Below are 9,278 nucleotides of genomic sequence, written 5' to 3' on the forward strand. Positions count from 1 at the left end.
GGCGTTTCAGTTAAAATACTCCCTCCATAGTATACGTACTCTTTTGTATGGCATTCGGGTTTAAGATCGCATTAAATTGGCAAATGGTGAGAAGAAAGTGGGGGTTTCATTTAGCATAAGCCCAAAGATGGAATCCCCAGCAATTAGACTCTGCCAAGGAATTGAAAAAGTGCTGAACTGATTCACTGGGAGGCACACATGGAGTCCTCCTCTCATGCCTCATGCCTCCCGCATAGTTGTTTACCAAAGTTATTTGAAATGAGGTTGCGCCTCTTTATCTTATGTGTGGTAGGCATAGTTGACTGAGTATAATTATTGGTTCTATTGTTATGTATTTTTGTCAGCTTTATAGGTGTCCAAAAGTAGCATATGAACAAAAATATCATTACGGCTGTCAATGTTGCAGCCCAACATGCTCTGATATTATTCAGCCATTTTGAAGTCATGCCGACCAAGTCACCCCTAAATGAGTCAAGTGTCTTTTAAATCTTCACCAGCCTTCAGGTATTTTCAGATACTATAAATCTGCACCCACCGTATGCTGGTGTTTGCTCACCTTTCCCTTTGGGTGACTCACCTGAGATGACCTTTTACAGTGTGTAATGTGTATCCACGTGTTTTTTTCTGCTATTTTGTCCATGTCATTCATTCAGCTCTTGCTCAGTCTATGCCGTTGTTCGGATAAAACTGCATGTAGAGTAGATGTTAATTCATAAACAGACATAGGATGAATAAACAAATGGCAGTAAGAAGGTTATTGAAGCACAGTAACTTGTTACTTTTTTTTTTTTTGATGATGTAGTTCAGGGATGTCAAACTCATTTCTCTTGCGGGCCACATTGTAGTTCGGGTTTGCCTCAGAGGGTCATTTCGAGTCAAGGCAGCGTGGGATCAATTCCCGCTCAGTGATGATGTCGACATCTGCACTGCGACTGGCTGGCGACCAGTTCAGCGTGTAGTCTGCCGCTGCCCGAAGTTAGCTGGGATTGGCTTCGGCTCTCTCTCCGAACAAATGCAGAAGTGTTGCATCAGGAAAGGCATCCGGCGTAAAAAAAAAAATCAAAAAGACAGTTACTGCTGCACCACCATGACAGTGGCACAAAAATGGCTTCACACATCAATGCTGATAAAATTCCCAATTTGTTTCTAGTCCTATCAAATTGATGCATGTGAAATTTCCTAGTGACACACCATTGGAAAACAATGTTTTTTTTAGTTTTTCAAAAGAAGTTAATGGATACACAGAATCCCCCAACTTTTTTTTTTTTTTTTTTTTTTGCATTCGTTATCAATTAATAGCATTGGTATTATCTCTGGATCTGTGCAAACACTACAATCTTTTGGACACATTTTTTGTATGTAATTATCCAATTTGTTTTGTTTTTATTTTATTGTATTTATTTTTTGGGGGTGGGACCTTGAGTGGTTCCCACAGGTACCACTCGAACAGAAAAATGAAAATAACGTATAGCGTTTTCATCCAACACCCAACAGCAAAATGTCACTGTTTAGTCTCACTCCCATGTGTAACCGCATTACAGCGACCTTGGCAGTGGGAATGAGAACAGCTATCTTACAAGTGGCCAATAAAAACAAATTAGTTTTGTTTGTGTTAACAATGGTTTCAAAAGCAATAACTTTCCTACAATCAGCAAATGAATTCAAGTACACATTTTTGCAATTTTTTAAGATGTTTGGGGTTCTTAATAACTCCTGAAAGGGACCCACTTGTGTATTTTTTTTTCCTTCATCATTCGTCTATCTCTCATTGTGTGGAAATTATTGGTAATTTGTATGGTCTCCCAAACAGTGTTTTGAATGGAATGAGACCCTTACGTGCTTGTAATTTATGTATAGTTAGACTAAATCTATCATTGTGTCCAAATTGCCCCTACGTGTGTTTGTGAGTGCGGCTGTTTGTCTCCATGTGACCTGCAATTGGCTGGCAACCAGGTCAGGGTGTACCTTGCCTCCTGCCCGTTGACAGCTGGGATAGGCTCCAGCCCGCCACGTGACCCTTGTGAGGATAACTGGCTAAGAAAATGGATGGAGGGATGAATGGATGTGTAGCTTGAGGAAACTGACCACATTTTGTATTCACATTCCCTTGTGGATTATGTCGCACGCAGATCAAACAAGCCCTACAAAAAAAGTTTTTTGCATACAAGTTAAATCCATGGATCATGTAATGCCTTTGTACCAGGGCTACATTCCCCCTGTTGAGACCTGAGACTTCCCATGGGTCAAGATTGCCGCCCACTTAAAAAATGTTTTTGGTAGAATTTTTTGTATCTGTGCTGACATAATTCCCATTTTGTAATGTAGTACCTTATTTTTTCCACATTTTTAGTTCTGCTGGTAAGCTTTGTTGTTGCATTTTGTTTATTACATCATCTCAAAGTATGTCTTCATTTGTTACATGGTCAGCTAATCCCATAAAGGTTTTGCCGCTTCTTTTGCTGTTTTATCTGTAAATCAATTTCCTAATGATTTTTTGTCTGTAGTTGATGTGTGTACTGCACATTTACATATGGCTATTTCTTTTGGTAATTTAACTGCTACGAGCAAATTTTGTAGTAGCTCTGCATGTGTCACTGTGTTCCCTGTAGTTGTCACTATTCCTCTATTCTTCCAGTATTGTCTGTGTAGATTGTGATACCACCGTGAATACAGCAGCATCTGGTCTCAGATTGTTTAAGACTGTCCAATAAGATATGGTCTGTACAGTTCAGTCATCCCAACCCAAATCTGGTTCTTTTTCTGTCCAATCAGGAACATTTCGTACTACCAAAACAAATTGTCCCAAACTCTTCCACTCCGTTGTAATGACGTGTGTGGTAGTGTCCATTCCTTGTTTAGTGCATTTAGTTTGTCAGTCAGTCTTGTACCTGTCACCACGACTGATATACCATCTGAGAACAGATAATCATGATTTTGTCTGGTGTGGGCTGTTATAAGTTTATCTTATACTACATTGTCACATGCAATGAGTCACTTCCTACGTCATTTTGTGGTTGTTCAATCACATCTTGAGCTGTTTGCAGCAAGAAATCTCTTGTTCTTGTGGGAGCTTTGTTTGGAATATGTAAGGTGTAATAATAGAGCGCTGGGTTCCTATTTTGTATGATATTTAACTGTCCTCCCAGTAATTCCTTTTTTTTAATTTTTTTACTTTTATATTTCCTGTCAGAGAGGGAATTAAGCCCAGTCCTAGTTTCAGCAAGCCATCTCTTCCCAAAAAAAAACGTATGGGACAAATTAAAAAGTTGCATTTTGGGAGCATTAGTTGTGACATTTTTGATGGGGAGATGGCTGCTCTCTTCCTCTTCTGCGGCCACAATTAAATGTTTCGCATAAAGCTCCATAAATTTCTCCTTTCTCTGTCAGAAAGGTGTCAATTTTCTATTTCTTATTTTGTAGCACTCTTTCTGCGTGTAGTGCTTGGTTAACGTATTGTTACAGGCTGCCAGTCGGTTTGTCAATCCAATGTTTTTCAATTCATTGTTTTATAGGATTATTTGAATTCACATGAAGAGCATTTTTTTAATTGCCCTTGATACATACTCCCTGGAGTGCGATCTTCAGGAATGCCACCGTTTTTTTTAAAAACATGCATTTATTCCAAATCTGTATTCTTCAAATGGTTCATTGTTGTTTTATTTTGCTCTTCCAATGGCAGATTTTTTTTTTTTTAAATCTAGCAGAAGTGCGCGATATTAACCCTTGAACTCCCTGCTGTTGTGAGAAAGTACTTTGCTGTCATCCAAATTTGTTGTACTTCCACACCATTTAAGTGGTAAGATTTTCTCAAGTCTTCCGTTCCCTGGACGAATTATGTTACATCAACTTTATGAGATGTGATACCTTTTATGGCCGTTTTCACATCATCTTGAGTCCAGCTTTTTTTTTGTTTTTTTTTAATGTTTTTTTTTTTTTTTGGTTTTTGTGTGTGTATGTGTGTTTCTCTTATTTTATCCTGCAGATTAACTATATATATTTTTTGTGTGTATGTTGAGCTGGCCAGCAAAGTCATATTGTGTTATCCACAAATTTAGATGTTTTGTTTTAGTAGGACATTTGCTTTCTACAAACTTAGTCCTTACACATCATTATTATTATTTTTTTTTCAGATGTTGTGATTCAACTATTTTGCTATTTGTTTTTCCCCTGTTGGAGTCAGTGGTTCACCTAGGGTGACTATACTGACTTCCCCCTGAACAGGGTGAAATTTACGTTCCGTTTGAGGTAATTCTCAAGCTTCTACCACAAGTGGCGGAGAATTCTTACCTCTGCATCCTCAAACAGTTGTCACTCAATTTCCTTTCCTTTTCACGTAGCTCACGTACAGGACACACCTTGCCCTTTTCTCAGTTTTATAGACTAATTAGTCTACTCGATAGTGACTAGTATTCTCGAGGTTTGGTTCTGCTGCAGTCACCCAGACGCACATTCACTCATTCCTCATGAGTGTGTGAGTTTCCTACTCACCAGAGATGTCTTCACTTCCTTCGGCTTCTCGTCAACCCTCAGTCTCCAGACGCAAAGTCGAGGCCCAGTCCCGGAAAGGGTCTCAAGTGCCATGGCCACGGTCTTTGCCTGGACGTCGACTCGGCCCCTGGAAACCTCAGGTATCTTGAGATCCGGCTCGAAGGACCAAGTAAATGTCAGGTTCACCAATCAGACATTCATTAAACAGGACAAAAAAGGAAGCAAAGACACCAGTTCAAGTCTCGCGAGGAGAGAGGAGAGGAACTGTTCCATACAACTCACCACTGCACTCTCTGATTATCCTCTCCTCGGCACCTCTATTTATTTAGTTTTGAGATGCCCCTTATTTACATGAATGTTACAAAAAGGAGACGAAAAGCAAAACAGTTTGAAACAAGGTGTAAATGTTTGTTCATGTGCGTGTGCATGTGTGGAAGATTGCTGAATACGTGTGTGGTCATCATTTCTTTAACAGGCAGCAGTTCTAACAGTTCTGATGATTAGATGTTTTTGTTCTTGCTATCTCCTGCTAGGAGGCTGCCACGTTATCTAGGGCAGAGCAAAGCATTTCTTTATTGGAAGCAAATGTATGATAATTATGATCACAATTATTCCTACAGGGATGTAGGACATTCCTGATGTTGAAGAACCAAGCAACGAGAATATTTTTCTAAACTCATCTAAACTTTTGACTACCTTACTTCTAAGAATAGGGTTTCAAAAAAAATTCTCTTTCTCTTTCCGCTTCTCTCACTTATCCTGTTTTTCGAGACGTTGTCTCACTTATTGAACAGCACACACCCTGAAGATCTAAGCTGCAAAGAAGCTCATTAAGGAAATGTTTCGGTGGGTGAGTCATTTGTTGCTTTATTAGCTCAAGTGGAGTGCAATATCAGGCCACACAATTATCTGCACAATCTTTGCAGACGAAGTGCACACAGGTTTTTTGAGAATTTCCAAAAACATAATCTGCAAACCAGAGACCTTAAAAAAACGTTTTACCCCATTCACACACTTAATTTTTTTTTTCAATGTGTTAAACATAATTAAAATTTAGCGAAGACATCTAAAGCATTTCTTTATTCTGTTGTTAATGTCTAGCAGTCAAGAAATGGGAGACTAGTGGCTAACATTACTGAGGAAATTTGTTTGCACAGATTGTTGCTTCAAGCTGTCACTGACCAGCTGAGGTTTACCGTAAAACTGACATAACACAAAAGAGAATAAAAAAAAAACGTATATTTAAACACCGAGTTGTCTCTGTTAATGCTGACGTACTGTATAATGGGAACTGGCAGAGATGGACTAATGGAAATTAGCAGAGATATTGCAGTTATCATAAACCTTCAAACAGCTACTATTTTAAAACATACGGTGCAGGAACATATGAAGAGTTCAGACGCAAAAGCAGATATATCAATTTTTGTTGTTTCGGTAGATTCTTTGATTTATACAGAAACAACAAAAATGGATACTGTATATCTGCTTTCACGTCTGAACTCTTCATATACAAAAATACACAGAGCTTTATTCTCTCAGCTCTGTGGGAACAACAACAAGCAAAGGGCATAAGTACTTACGCACTTATTATGTTGGAATGTTTACATTTTTTTATATATTCACACAAATGTCCTAATTTATTTTTAATCTGTCCTAATGGCATATTTTATGGAGATTTTTTTCAAGAAAACTAGACTCAACTCAGCTGTAGAATAAGTCTCTAATGCTAGCAAAATGTGGAAAATGTGAAGGGGTGTGAATACTTTCTGGTGGTACTGCATTACTGCAGCTTAGGTGGGGACCATCTCTTCTTCTTAGTTTGAAGTACGCCCCAGCTGCATTCAATAGCTCTGTGGTCCAGCATGATTCAGCACAACCATTCTGAGAGCACACAACTCTAAATTCAGACTTTTCTGAACAGTAGAGTATAAAAATCCCATAAAAAGGAATTCTGTAAGACTCCAATTATGTGAGAAAGTGAAAGATGAACCACGATTGTCATGTAGTGCCGTCATGACCAAATTCAGTTTTGGAAGGGGGTTGCTCGGATACATACACCCCTCTTCTTTTTAAGGACCAGAAGAACAATGAGAAGGTTTCAAAGTGGATAAATACCATTCGCGAGGTCAAGGAGAAGGTGAGTCTGCTGAGTGAGCTGCACAAGGGCTACAATAAGGATTGAAGCTCACAGAGCAATCAGGAGCTCATTAAGGTTACAAAGGTTGTGCACATTAATACAGTGAAGAAAATAAGTATTTAAACACCCTGCTTTATTGCAAGTTCTCCCACTTAGAAATCATGGAGGGGTCTGAAACTTTCATCGTAGGTGCATGTCCACTGTGAGAGAGATAATCTAAAAAGAAAAATCCAGAAATCACAATGATTTTGTTTAACAATTTATTTGTGTGATACAGCTGCAAATACAGATTTGAACACCTGAGAAAAACAATGTTAATATTTGGTACAGGAGCCTTTGTTTGCAATTGCAGAGGTCAAACGTTTCCTGTAGTTGTTCACCAGGTTTGCACACACTGCAGGAGAGATTTTGGCCCACTCCTCCACACAAATCTTCTCTAGATCAGACAGGCTTCTGGGCTGTCGCTTAGGAACACAGAGTTTCAACACCCTCCAAAGATTTTCTATTGGGTTTAGATTTGGAGACTGGCTAGGCCATGCCAGAATCTTGATATGCTTCTTACGGAGCCACTCCTTGGTTTTCCTGGCTGTGTGCTTCGGGTCATTGTTACGTTGAAAGACCCAGCCACGACCCATCTTCAATGCTCTGACTGAGGGAAAGAGGTTGTTCCCCAAAATCTCACAATACATAGCCGCAATAATCCTCTCTAATACAGTGCAGTCGTCTTGTCCCATGTGCAGAAAATCACCCCCTAAGCATGATGGCACCATCCCCATGGTTCACAGGAGGGATGGTGTTCTTGGGATGGAACTCATCATTCGTCTTCCTCCAAACACAGTTAGTGGAATTATGACCAAAAAGTTCCATTTTGGTCTCATCTGACCAAAAACCTTCTCGCATGACTCCTCTGTATCATCCACATGGTCATTGGCAAACTTAAGACAGGCCTTGACATGTGCTGGTTTAAGCAGGGGAACCTTCTGTGCCATGCATAATTTCAAACCATGATGTCTTAGTGTATTACCAACAGTCACCTTGGAAACAGTGGTCCCAGCTCTTTTCAGGTCATTGACCAAGTCCTGTTGTGTAGTCCTGGCCTGATTCCTCACCTTTCTAAGGATAATTGAGACCCCACAAGGTGATATCTTGAACGGGGCTCCACTCCAATTGAGATTGAGCATCATGTTTAGCTTCTTCCTTTTCTCCAACAGTGGACTTTTTTCACCGAGCTGCTTGGCAATTTCTCCATAGCCCTTTCCAGCTGTGTGGAGTTGTACAATTTTGTCTCTGGTGTCTTTGGACAGCTCTTTGGTCTTGGCCATGTTACAAGTTCGAGTCGTACTGATTGTATGGGGTAGACAGGTGTCTTTATGCAGCTAACGACCTCACGCAGGTGCATCTGATTCAGGATAATACATGGAGTGGAGGTGGACTTTTAAAGGCGGACTAACAGGTCTTTGAGGGTCAGAATTCTAGCTGATAGACAAGTGTTCAAACACTTATTTGCAATTGTATCACACAAATAAATCGTTAAAAAAAATCATACATTTTGATTTCTGGATTTTTCTTTTTAGATTATCTCTCTCACACTGAACATGCACCTACGATGAAAATTTCAGACCCCTCCATGATTTTTAAGTGGGAGAACTTGCAATATAGCAGGGTGTTCAAATACTTATTTTCTTCTCTGTATATACCACTGCTGAGTACTGACTGCAGCGAATGCTGCAGGTGAGTTCTTGGTTTTATGAAACATCTGTCCTCTCTTAACAGGATATTTATAAGCGCTGTGAAAAAATGAGACCTACACTATTCAGATTAGCCAGTGAGAGATGAGAGTGATGAAGCCTTAGGTAAACGAATAAAATGGCGAGGGAACTAAACAGAAAGGGCTCTAATTAGGAGACTATGGATGAAAGGTTATAAAAACACTTGAGCACATAAATGGGTTTCAACTTCTAGCGGATAGCTTGCAGTCTGATGATAATTTTACAGAGGTGATTAAGCTTTACAAGTGGCAGGTGAAGAATGAGAAGGTGACAAATGACACACCTTTAAACACAGGTCGGTGCAAATGTGCACTGTCCACTGCATCAGTTTACCAGAACTTCGTCTTTACCAATGTTCCCTCCAAATTTTTTTTTCCCTGAGCAATCACATTAAGCCCATAGGGGCCCCTTTGACCACTGTGAGCTACATCAGACGTCTGTCATCCATTAAACTTACGTGGCATAGTAAAAGAATCAAATTACAGCGTTACAATCCCATCAGAACATTTTTAAGTGTTTTTGTAAACGAACAATGAAAATGTCAACAAATCTGTGTTCTTTTAACTACACACAAAAAAAAATTGAAACCCTGCTTCCAAATTGATTCAATTTCTTTATTTTTAATTCACAATGATATCCTTATGTTTTTCTTGTTATACAACTGAATTGTTGCTTCTACAGTATATATGTCAACATCTGACAGTTGTATGATGCTCCAAAGAATTTTATGGTAGTTGTTATTTTTCTCCTTGTATTTGAAATACAGACCTAGCTTTTTGTGCACTGTATTGTCTATGCTTTCATCCTTAATCCTGCACTATTTGATTGACTGAATTAAAAAATTCAAAGGCATACCGATAACCTTTGCTATGTCAGCTTTCTGG

The sequence above is a fragment of the Syngnathoides biaculeatus genome, chromosome 9 (assembly GCF_019802595.1).
Source record: "Syngnathoides biaculeatus isolate LvHL_M chromosome 9, ASM1980259v1, whole genome shotgun sequence".
NCBI lineage: Eukaryota > Metazoa > Chordata > Actinopteri > Syngnathiformes > Syngnathidae > Syngnathoides > Syngnathoides biaculeatus.